Source organism: Felis catus, chromosome B1 (assembly GCF_018350175.1).
Source record: "Felis catus isolate Fca126 chromosome B1, F.catus_Fca126_mat1.0, whole genome shotgun sequence".
NCBI classification, from domain to species: Eukaryota; Metazoa; Chordata; class Mammalia; order Carnivora; family Felidae; genus Felis; species Felis catus.
The window spans coordinates 7,183,183-7,195,433 of NC_058371.1; the positions used below are offsets into that span (position 1 = coordinate 7,183,183).

The following is a 12,251-nucleotide window of genomic DNA, read 5'->3' on the forward strand; positions in this document are numbered from 1 at the left end:
TTTCAGAGAGTCAGTTAACTACTACTCTCCAGAGGCCACTGACCTGTATGTTTCCCTTTCCAACAAGACCACAGAATGTGGCTTCTTGCCTCCATGAGCATCATCTTGAGAGAACACTACTTTCCTCCGTCATCTGCCATATAAAATCTTGCATATTTTACTTAAAATTGGTAACATTACTTTAAAAGTAACATGCTTTTTACCATTCCTAAAACACACACTTTTTGAAAAGTGTTTAATATGAAAAATAAACATTTCAAAATCTTCAAAATTTCTATAACCCCCACGTCCCCAAAGATAATCATGGTTAGCGCTGTGGTCCCTAGCCCAGACTCCATTCCAGCAGAGGTGTGTCCATTCCAGGACCACTGATTCTCTTAAACTCAGCGACATCTTCTAGCCCTGCTCTGTACGAAGTCTATGGAGAAGTCATGGAAGATCTAAGCTAGCTGCCCAAATACATCATCAATATTGATCACATATTAGGTGACGGGTATTTACTTATAATCTTGCCATTTATTCAGACCCTATAAGTTTGCCATTATTATCTTCACTTTTCCTCTTAGAAAGCCAGCTTGCAGAGGATTCACATGACCTGACAAAAACCATACAGCATATAATTTACTCACCTATTTGCTCATATTTATCTGGGTCAAAAGCCTATTGCCTGACCACAGTTTATGAGTTATGTTCTCACGGTTTCAAATGTCTCAGAAAAATAGGAACCCCAGATGGATAACCACTTGCAGGAAGAGAAAGAATAAAAAGGGCATATGGTTTGTAAGTAAGGGTGGTGAGAAATGGGACCGAGTCCTTTTGTGGCATCACTTCCACCCTTCGGGATAAGGTTGGGCTGGAACTAAAGGGGACCAGAGTAGCACGGAACTTCCTGCGGAAAAGCCTTGGCATCCTCCCCTCTGACGTGGGGCATGGACTCCAGGAGCTTGAAGATTTGGGGTCTGGGCCTGAGGCCACCACACATGTGTCAAGTAGAAGGCAAGGCTTCAGTGGTGGGAGGAATATGTGGCTCCAGGGGCTGCAGTGAATCCATCCCTTCTAGTTGAAACAATACTTGGCTCGTGAGACCATTCGCTCTCCTCCTACTGAGTTTCTAAAGCTTCTGAAGATACAGACTACTGCCTGTAGGAATCCATCTGCTGAGAAGTTCACCAGTTTTAGGTGGTGGAACCCATCAACCTCAGAGAGGGCCATCATGAGCCCCTTTCCTGACACTCAAGGAAATGTCCCCTACTCCCACGAAATGCAGAGCCTTCAGCCTGGACGAGGTCACCACCTACCTGTCATGAAGACAGGAACAGGGTCCAGGCCAAAGTTGTGTTGGAAGAATAGTGAAGAGAAGTCACTTTCCTCAAAGAGCCATGACTTGGACTTGGACATTTTAGAGTTGTGCAGTTCTAGACTTGTCAGGAATTGGGGAAGTTTGGTGAATGGGAGTTTCCTCAAGTATGCGACACGCAACTAGAGTTTAGTTCGGATTCTGTGTCTCCCTCTCTCTCTGTTCCTTCCCCACTTGCACACTGTCGGTCTCTCGAAAATAAAGATTAAAAGAAAAAAGTGGAATGATTGATGTTCAGGGCTCTTGGACAGTATCAAAGCTCCAGTGAGCCATCATATATACAGCCTCTGGAGAGCCCAAGATGGGTTTTGTGTAAGAACTGCCATCCCAGCTGCCATCCACATAAAGCGGATCCCCGCAAGCATTTTCCCAAACAGAGTCCATACATACCCTGTAAGGTGTCACGTACATGTCTCCATAGTGCAGAATGCTCCACTAGCATCTTCCAAAGCTTACCAACTCTGTAGAGGAAGAAAACTGGCATTCATCTCCAAGACTGACAAGAGCCCCAGTTTCACCCCGGTCCCTTGCTGTCCTTCTCCATGGCTACGAGGCCAGAAAGTGGTTGGATATCCTGTTCCAACTGTGCCCTAAGCTTCTATTCCAATATTTTCCCTTTTAGGGCACTTGGACTGAGACTCTATACCCTTCTGAGTACCTCTCTTGAGCTTCAAGGTACCTGCCCTTCAGAAGAGTGGGAACACCCCTCCCCTGCACACTGGTCCACACCTGGAAATCTGAATCTCTTCTGTAATGCACAGAGATGAGAATGTCTTCAGCATCACAGAGACAGGTAATGCCAAGGTGATTACCAAGCTTTGCTCTCTGCCCGTTGTATGCATGTACTATGATGGAGAAATTGAATCTTTTGCCTTCTGGGGTGAGTTGAGGGGTCTGAGGAACTGGAGAAGTGTTTAAATTTCTGGGAGGTGACAGCTGGATTCTGGGTACTGTATCCTCTTGTTTTCCTATGAGTCACCCAGTGGAGAGGAAAGAGCTTTGATTCAGATCTGAAAGAGAAACTCTGTATTAATGCAAGCATCTGATAACTGGAGAAAGGTAGCCAATATCCAGGACACTTCACAATGCCCAAAAGATTCTCTATAAATATGGTTTACCAACTGAGTTATCCAGAGCATATGGGAGAGTCCAAGGAGAGAGAAGGAAGATCTCAGGAAACTAGTAACGCACTGGCCGTGGGATTATGTTAGATTTTGCCTTCAAGACAAATTTAGATTGGAATGTAAAATTATGTTCTACCTTTAGAATTTTTATTCAAAGGAAATCTAGGGATATCCAGGGAATCCCTACACATGTGAACAGGAAAGTCCTATGAGTAGGAAGAAAATTTTACCTACATATCACTGTGCTTTGTCTGTGTTTCCAAGTGGTAGGCATCAAAGAGGGACATGAATGAATGAGAACCATAAATAAAAAGCAGCTCAGTAGCTGATTATTTCTTATATTATGAAAACTCCCAACTAGGTCCCACAAACTTTCCAAATGTCCTGTGTTAAACAGTCATTATTTTGAGCCAGGAAGAGGTCCTCCTATAGCACAACCCCGACATTTATTTTTCTGCAAACTACCACCATGAATTCATTGGGTTTAAGAATTCAACTTCATAAAAATGACATGAAAAAAGTAACCAACACAGTAGCTATTAAAAAGAAAGAGGCAGGAGTGAAAAAGTAATTGAATATTAATATTCAAAGAATCCCGTGGCTTGGAGCAAAACATCTTTAGAAGCTATCCAATAATTTTAGTAATGGATAGACAACAAATCATTAGAAACCTTAAAAAAAGGACTTCAAAGCAGAATTAGGATGAAAGAGATTACAGGACAAGGGAAGAAGGAAATGACTTGGCAAAACTCCAAAACTTTAAAAATAAAATTAAAAAATCATGTAAAAGAGACTACATTGGGAGAGAAGAGAAAGTAACAGACACACTGCTGAAAAGTCACTCATTAATGTCATAGACAGGCTTAAAGTGAGCAAAAGGTAAAAGGATTAAATAAAAAATCATTGAAAGCTGTGAAATACAAGCCCACAACCTAGAAAACCCATGTTAGTGGTAAAGATAAATGAAATAATATGACAAAAAATAATTTTATGAATTATTTCAATAAAGAAGTATTAAAACATACAAAAAAAGCAATTCGTGCGTGAAAATGCACTGTTTGGAAAAACATATATACAGCAATACAAAACAAAAGTGCCCCGTCCCCATAGAGTCTGTAATTCATAGACGAAGAATGATTTGAGGATCATAGTAAAAACTCAAGGGGGCGTCTGGGTGGCTCAGTTGGTTAAGCGTCTGACTTCAGCTCAGGTCACGATCTCGCGGTCCGCGAGTTCGAGCCCCGCATCGGGCTCTGGGCTGGTGGCTCAGAGCCTGGAGCCTGCTTCCAATTCTGTGTCTCCCTCTCTCTCTGCCCTCCCCTGTTCATGCTCTGTCTCTGTCCCAAAAATAAAAAATAAAAATAAAAAAAATAAAAACGTTGAAAAAAAAAAAAACTCAAGTGAGGTATAAAAGGACATTCACTGAACAAAGTGGGGAACCAACTGTGACCTTTAACCTTATAACCAAGTAAACTCTTCCTCAACTATCACAAGAGATGGATTTAAGAAAGATTCGTGGACGGGAACAGCTGGGTGGCTCAGTCAGTTAAGCCTCCGACTCCGGATTTTGGCTCAGGTCATGATCTCGCAGTTCACAAGTTCGAGCCCCGGGTCAGGCTCTGTGCTGACAGCTCAGAGCCTGGAGCCTGCTTCGGATTCTGTGTCTCCCTCTCTGCCCTTCCCCTGCTCACACTCTGTCTCTCTCTGTCTCTCAAAAATGAATATAAATAAATAAATAAATAAATAAATAAATAAATAAAGCTATATAAGCCAACTTTAGAACCAATAAAACCTATTTAACAGTTCCAAGTTATCCATTCATTCACACAACACTATACTAACCAACTTCCCACCCAACCAGGAATAGTGACACGTCTTTGGTGACTTCAGGATGGGTGATTACACAGCTCAGCCCCTCCCTCGAGATCTCTTAAAGGGTCACTGGGAAGAAGGCCTTGTGCATCCTCAATATCACCTCACTATCTTTTAGAGCACTGCTAACTAACCATTAAGATTTCCCAGTCCTTCCCAGGCTATCTGAACATAGCTGCTTAGGTCTGGGGTGCAACATTTGTTTTCTCCATTCCAAAACCAGGTTCTCCAACAGATGTGCCAAAAAAATGACTGGTATCTATTCCCATTCACCTGTGTTTCCTTTTCTTTCCGAAGTGCAGTCTGAAAAAATGATATTACTAAGTGAGCTCCCTCAAATCCCAAGACCAGTGATGGGCCAAGCTATTCCAGGTGCTGGGGAGACGGCAGTTTACAGGTTAACCAAGAGAGTCTTGCCTTCTTGCCTCTAACCTTCTAGCAACACACAGATTGGAAAGCAGAGGCACAGAGTACAGGAAAATAGCTTTATGTATGAAGAAGTATAAAACTAGAACAACTGTATCTTTCAAATTAATACTGTAAATGGAAAAACCTATCAGCTCATTTGATCACAAATCAAAATCCAACCTTTCATAATTTTTAACATCCAGTACATCCAAAGCTGTTCAGAAAAGGTGAAAATAGAATGAAATTTATAATTATTCTAGAATTTCATATATGAAAGCATCACACTCCCAAAGAGAAGATCTCCCTTTACAGTGCGCAATGGTCCCTGAATACAAAGGGCTTGTGACAAGGATGGAGGAAAACCTCGCATTAAAAAAAAAAAAAGGAACCTGCAATGTCCCTATACATATATAAATGTACCAATGGAACAAACTAAAGCAATATTCACAGAAAATTTTACCTTAAATATTTAATTAATTAAAGATTAAATAAATGATATAAGCACCTACCTCAAGAAAAGAAATAAAATGAAAAAACTACTTGAGGAAACCCATTAAAGGGAATAGGGAGAAGCAGAAAAGAAATTACTTATAAGCCAAAAAAAGTCCAGTAAAAACATAAGATGTAGAACAAGGAGTTCGGTGGAACTTGCTGTGATGAAGGAAATGCTCTGTTACCTACATTATCCACACAGCAGCAATCCGATCCATGTCATTAAAGGGCACCTAAAATCTGGGGCGCCTGGGGGGGCTCAGTCACATAAGCATCCAACTCTGGCTCAGGTCATGCCCTCGCGGTTCGCAGGTTGGAGCCCCGCATCGGGCTCTGTGCTGACAGCTCAGAGCCTGGAGCCTGCTTCGGATTCTGTGTCTCCCTCTCTCTCTGCCCTTCCTTCACTCATGCTCTCTCAAAAGTAAATAAACTTTTGAAAAAATTTTAAAACTTAAAAAAAAAAAAAGAACACCTGAAATCTGGCTAGCATTACTGAGGGTCTTAAGTTTAGTTATTTAATTGTAATTAATCTAAATTTAATAAGCACATGTCACTAGTGGTTACTTTATTGGATAGCACAGCTCTAAAACCTCGGAGTAGGCAGTCAAAATAATGAAACAGATTAAAGACAAAAATGGAAAAGGGACACAAATAGTCAAAAACAGGACATGAGAATGGGGGACTGATTACTGCTAACAGTAAAATTCAGATTTAAGATGCTGCTTTGATACAACAAATGTCTAAAGACAGATACAGGAGGGAAGCAGACACCCTGGGATTCCATGGACACAAACCTCAAACTCCCTGGGGGAAACCTGGGCTTGAAGATAAGATGAAAGCCGAATAAATATGAAAATCTGCAAATATATTATGATGCAGCATACATAAACTATGTTACTAGGGTGGAGGAGGAGAGTGTTAGGGGGCTTTCAAGAACATGTTAAGAATTTATTAATTTATAATTAAAATGGGAAGCCAGCCTTATACTTTATCTTTTGGCTAATGGAAAAATAAATAAAATATTAATACAGAGCACAATGCAGTAAATACTTTCACCGCCATCTCATTCACAACTGAATTATACATTTAAGTGGAATCTCTATGTCTGCAGAGAAAAATCTTTTGGCTGAAAATTTCTGCCTCTCACAATGAAATAATTCCAGTAGACAGCACAGTAAATACGCAACTGTATCTCAGGTCATTTTGGTCATTTCTCAAAAATACCTGGCAATCGTGTTAGGTCTTGCATGTAAATTCCAACTCCCATGCAAAATAAATGCTATTTCAAAATTTAGCTATGACAGATGAATTTCCATAGACTTGTCCTTCCTCTTTCATTCATCAGATGGTTGGTAACTTATTTCACAAATAAGGTAGGTAATTTTGGAGGTAGATGCTTTCAACTGTTCATCTTATTTTATTATTTTTTTAATGTTTATTTTTGAGAGGGGGGAGGGAGAGAGAGAGGGAGGGAGAAAGAGAGAGAGGGAGGGAGAGGGAGAGGGAGAGAGAGGGAGGGAGGGAGGGAGGGAGAGAGAGAGAGAGAGAGAGAGAGAGAGAGACAAAGACAGAGTGTGAGCTGGTGAGGGGGAGAGAGAGAAGGAGACACAGAATCTGAAGCAGGCTCCAGGCTCTGACCTGTCAGCACAGAGCCCGACGTGGGGCTCGAACCCACAAACCGCGAGATCATGACCTGAACCGAAGTTGGACATGTAACCAACTGAGCCGCACAGGTGCCCCTCAACTGTTAAATTGTAAAGTATTCCTGCAGTCGTACCTGGTGTTTATGCCATCTTCTCCGTAAAAGGTGAGGAATAACTTTTAATCTTAGCTAGGTTCTTTACCTCCAACTTTATGTTTGGGTCCTGTTATTTCCTGCCATATCATGAATTTTATGTTATTACTTATAAAATAATAATAACTTCCACTACTCCTCTCTATTTGATCCTCCCAGAACTTAAACGTTGCAGTATCTTCCGATCTTGATGGGATTAAAAATCTTGAATTAAAAAAAGAAAGCAGGGGCACCTGGGTGGCTCACTGGTCAAGTGACCTCCTGATTTTGGCTCAGGTCATGATTTCACATGGTTCCTCAGGTCAGGAATTAAAAAAGAACACATGAAAAACCTCTTTCTCAGCCAAGATCCGTCTTGAAAGTCACTCCCTCACTCCTGAGCGTGGCGATGGCTTTCAGGGCTTCGAAACAGCATGGCCCCTCCCTGCACTGCAGACACACACCCAGGAGAAGGCATTCACTCTGTGGCAAAGCCAGTCCTCCGCTGCACGCTGAAATAACGGGGATTCAGCAGGATTACGCTCCTCCGTGAAGATCAACAGTCGGGCTTTTCTGCTCATTTCTTCAGAACAGTCTCCTATCCCAGTGAAGCCCACACGGTCCGCGGCAGTGGTGAGTCTACCCACTGGACTGACGGTCCCTTGAAGACAAAGACCCCAGTCTCTGCTAATACCTGCTGAGCACAGGGTCAGAGCTTCTCAAACTCTCCCCCATTCCAGGACCCCTAACTCCCCAAAGAGCACTCTAATTCCTTCTACAGGCTCCCTTCACAGGGCAAAGCACCTCCTCCTTCCTCCTCCTTGGAGAGATGCTTTTGTTCTCTATTTGGCTAAAAGAGCCTAGGTCCGGGGGCGCCTGGCTGGCTCAGTGGGTCTGGCGTCCAACTCTTGATTTCAGCTCAGGTCATGATCTCGAGGTTTGGAGGATGGAGCCCCGTGTGGGATCTGCACTGACAGCACGTGGAACCTGTTTGGGATTCTCTCTATCCCTCTCTCTCTGCCTCTCCCCTGTTCACACGGGCTCATGTGCTATCTCACAATAAATAAACTTAAAAAAAGAAAAGACAAAAAAAAAAAGCCTGGGCCCTTTCCCATCAAACTGCCCCGTGACTCCCTGCATGTGTACTGGGGCAGGTGAAGGGGTCGGTGGGAGAGGCCAGCAGAGCGGAACTCTCCTCACAGGAAAGACATGGCCTGGATGGGACAGTGGTAAGGCTTGCACTTCTCACCCCTACCCCTAAAATTTACAGATCACATATCATACACCTGAGCAAGAGCTGCTTCTCTTTCATGGTTTTAATCACTATCTCAAGTATTTAATTCCTCTTTTCCAGAACATCAGATTAAGCTACCAAAAAATAGGTCATTAAGAAGACCTAATTAGTAGCACTGAAAACCGTGGAAGAAGGTCAATAGACGCAGCTGAGTAATTTATCCAATTATGAACAGATGGGCTATCTTTCAACAAAGTCCCACAACAATCCAACCCATCCTTGGTCATTTCCCGAGAAAGGACAAAGGAAATAGATACACACTTGACTGGGAACTAGTTCACAGCCCACTAGGTTAAAAGATCACATAAGAAGAAAGAGAAGATGTGGAATATTAGACTAATTGGTTAAACTAGGTTTTGACTGTTAATATAAAAAAAAATGCCAATATCCTTAATCAAGGGCACACTGAAATAGTGTACAATTATTTACTAAGCACCAAAGAATACTTTCAACATATAATAACAGACTATAAAACCATTAAGACCTCATCATCTGACTCTGACATATTTAAGAGGGAATATACGTTGGGAATTAAAAACAAAACTCTAATGAATTTGGGATCTACCCTTCTTTTGCCCCCATTGCTACTGTTGCTCGACTCCTCTCCCTTCTGTTCTTTTCCCTCTCTCTGCTGATCCTTTTTTTGCCACTTTCATTTATTCCACTGCTTCTAGCTCATGTCACGCTCTCACTCTTATTTGGTCTTTCAAAGCCCATCGGACCCACTTCCCTCTCCTCAATTTCACAGCTGCTTTTTCTCATCACTCTCTTTGGCTGTAGCTCCCTGCTTCTCCCTGGTCTCTCTCTTTCCCCTATCCCCCGGCCCCACCTTCACATTCACAGGAACAGAAAGAAGATGCCCCTGTCCAGAAGCACGCTTTGTGGTGGCTCATCGGGAATGTAAACAATACCTGACAGGCACAGCCAGCAGGATGGGACGGGACAGAACAAGGGGTGCCACAGGACAGGGGCAGGTGAAAGCCCCAGCAAGGGACTCAGGGCCTCCCTGAGGAACTGACTGTGGAGAGCCCAAGGACCAGCAGGACCGGCCCCAGAAAGACGCGAGAAGGGAGAGAGGAACTCAGGAGGGGGCTGGGGTCTGCAGGATCCGGAGAGCAGGGTGTCGTGGTGCTGCCCCCTCGGTACCGCGAAGGGCGAGAATGCACCTCGCCAGTGGGGCCTTGACACGCGCGGGGGCCAGGGAGAGACGGTGAAAAGAACGGAGGCAGAAAAACGGGCGAAACGGCCTGGGAGGCAGTTTACCGGAAAGACGCGGATCCAGTGCAGCAGCACAACGTCTTCCGACCAGGCCGGGCTCCCCGCGGGCGGGGCTGGCGGATGCGGGGACTGTCAAGTTAGCGAGGGCCCGGACTCCGGGTGTGGAGGCCGCAACACCCAGACCATCAACGTGCCAGCTGCAACTAGAAACGCTGAAACCCGCACCGGGAAAAGAGCCCTTCCGTTTGGGAAATCTGCATCCGGGTCGGCCGGAAACGGGGACCTCGGACGGGGCGGGGTCTGGAAGGAAGGGCTTGGGTGTGGCTTATGCAAGCCTCCGCCCCGCCCCCAGGGCGTTTCCGTTCTGCAAGTTCTTCCGCCCGGAGCTTGGGTCCCGGCGTTTGCCTCCAGGTGGCGGGGTGGCCTGTGGCGCCGGGCTCCCCACCCTACGCCACGTTAAATGATTCAGATACGCTAAGGTAAAAGCTTAGCGTTGGCGCGCCGGTAATACCGAATGCGGAGTTATTTCCTTCGCAACAGCGTGAGAACGGCTTAAATAACCCTTCGTGCGTGCCAGAGTCCCGCGGACCGCGAGAGGCGCTCGGATTGCGGGGACACCCCTGCGGCGGCGTGGGCGGGGCAGGGGCGTCTGCGGCTCCGCCTATCAAGTTGTGGTTTCCTTTCCGGTAGAACGAGTGTGAACCCCGAATTCACTTGTGCGAACCCAGGGGTTCAGCCGGACAACCGCGGAGGGTAGCTAACATTTCTAACATTTCTCCTCCCTGTTCGCGGGGAGGCAGAGGGACACACGGGCCCAGGATTGGGCCGTGAGGATGGTCGGCTGAGGCCCTCGCGTTACTGCGCAGGGCTTGAGGTTGATAAATTCACACACCTTTAAGACTGATGTGCAGGACATTCTGCAAGTTGCCGGAGTTAGTATTTCCTGAATCTGTTGTAATTTCACATTTTTCTTTATTCCGGAGGTACTACTCGAAAGAGCATTTTTAATTTTGAAAAATCAGGGTTTTTTTAATCTGTTTTTTTTCTGCCTCCCAATGTTTTGTGTCGAGTATGGGCAAGTATTAATTTTTCATTATTTCTGTATACATCTCACTGAAACGTCTCTCTTTTTTTTTTCTTTTTTTCCCAACGTTTATTTATTTTTGGGACAGAGAGAGAGACAGAGCATGAATGGGGGAGGGGCAGAGAGAGAGGGAGACACAGAATCGGAAACAGGCTCCAGGCTCTGAGCCATCAGCCCAGAGCCTGACGCGGGGCTCGAACTCCTGGACCGCGAGATCGTGACCTGGCTGAAGTCAGACGCTTAACCGACTGCGCCACCCGGGCGCCCCTGAAACGTCTCTTTTTTGACAACACCAAAAAGCATAGTGAAACTGGATTTTCAAAGTTTAGTTGCCTCATTTATACCCTTAATAAATCCTAATGGAAAGTGTGTGAGTGAAAATCTTCATCTGTTTCCTTTGTAAATTCTGACGTTCATGCTAGAGGGAATTTGGCAAGACTAAATCCCAACTACTCAGGCTGCAGGATTTCTCAAAGATTATTTCCAGAGAAGAACTTTTCTGGTTTTCTCGTAACACCTATTTCTCTAGTTTTACATTTTTTTAATATTAAATATTTGGGCTCAAATGGGTTTAAATTCTGAAAGATAACGTTCTCAGGCAGGGCAACAGTAAACACTGTGTGGTTCATATGGAGCGAGTTGGGGGAGCCCTACTCACGATCCCTCCTGGTCTCCAGGGCAGAGATTACTTAATCTGAACTCACCTCACTCCTCTCATACCTGTGAGGAGCTGGGCACAGATTAAGAAGGGATCAAGGAATCCCGGTACATGAACCTCTCCCCCGTTTAGTCTTTCTTTATCCCCCTCTCTCTTTACATGGAAGTCAAGTGATACAGTTCCACCAGTGTAAGCCATCCAGCCTCCAAGCCACCTCCTCCATCAAATCCTCTGTGTTCTGCTTTATACGGAGTGCTTTGGGAGGCCATAAATCGACTGAAGTGATTTTTCTTGGGTGCACATGTCGATGTGTATTATTTGGAAGCTCCTTATGAAAAGCTGAGCCTGTAAGATGGTGTCTTAGTAAACCAAGGTCTTCCCACACCTCTGAATCTCCCTGGCTGGGAATTAGATCCGATGAAAGTTGAGGAGTGAAAAGAAAAGAAATGAGACTGAATTGAAGTATAATTTCTTCTATTTCTGTTTTCATTATATTATTATTACAGTGCAAAACCATTTTCCAGGCATTCCTTAGAAACACTACCCTATGTAATCATAATGACTGTAGGATAGAGTTTTGATGAGGGTCACTCTGATGGCCTGGTGGGTAGGTGGCCCCTGTAGACTGGAATGCATGTTTAGGGGTGCCTGTGCCCACATCATCCCAGGGATGATGATGCCTTCTCTCCTGGGGATGTCTCTGGTTCTAGTACATTTGCCCATCAAGTACCCTGAATGTCCTAACATCTGGGAGCCTCCAGCTGAGAGCAGACACGTGCTATGAGTCAAAGTAGGGAGCTCCTGTGGAAGGGAGCAGTTGTTCTGTTGGCTCTAGGGTGGTGGAATGAAGGAGCTTAAGCTTGGAGAATCTGATTCCCGCGTGGGGATGTGAGCACACGAGGGGGTGGAATGTGTGAAGTCTGAATATGGTGCCCCCCAGTGTTGAGACATTTGTTAGCCTTTTGTCCTG

At 44.7% G+C, this 12,251-nt stretch overlaps 1 protein-coding gene across 11 annotated transcripts in view; it reads right to left on the reverse strand.

Annotated features, from left to right (window-relative positions):
- LOC101084354 (zinc finger protein 705A-like) overlaps positions 1–9,776 on the reverse strand; it is a 31,432-nt gene extending 21,656 nt beyond the window's left edge. For 5 of the 11 annotated variants that reach the window (XM_006930542.4, XM_006930543.4, XM_019828205.2 and 2 more), the window contains exons 1-3: positions 9,585–9,776; positions 2,087–2,367; positions 1,748–1,818 (exon numbers count right to left, since the gene is read on the reverse strand). The gene's annotated coding sequence lies outside the window, so the exon portion shown is untranslated. Of the gene's footprint in view, positions 1–1,747; positions 1,819–2,086; positions 2,368–6,477; positions 6,692–7,030; positions 7,343–7,380; positions 7,689–9,232; positions 9,376–9,584 lie in introns of those variants that run through there. The other 6 variants (XM_019828206.2, XM_019828207.2, XM_023252302.2 and 3 more) reach the window with 6 other exon arrangements.
- Positions 9,777–12,251: the final 2,475 nt, after the last annotated feature.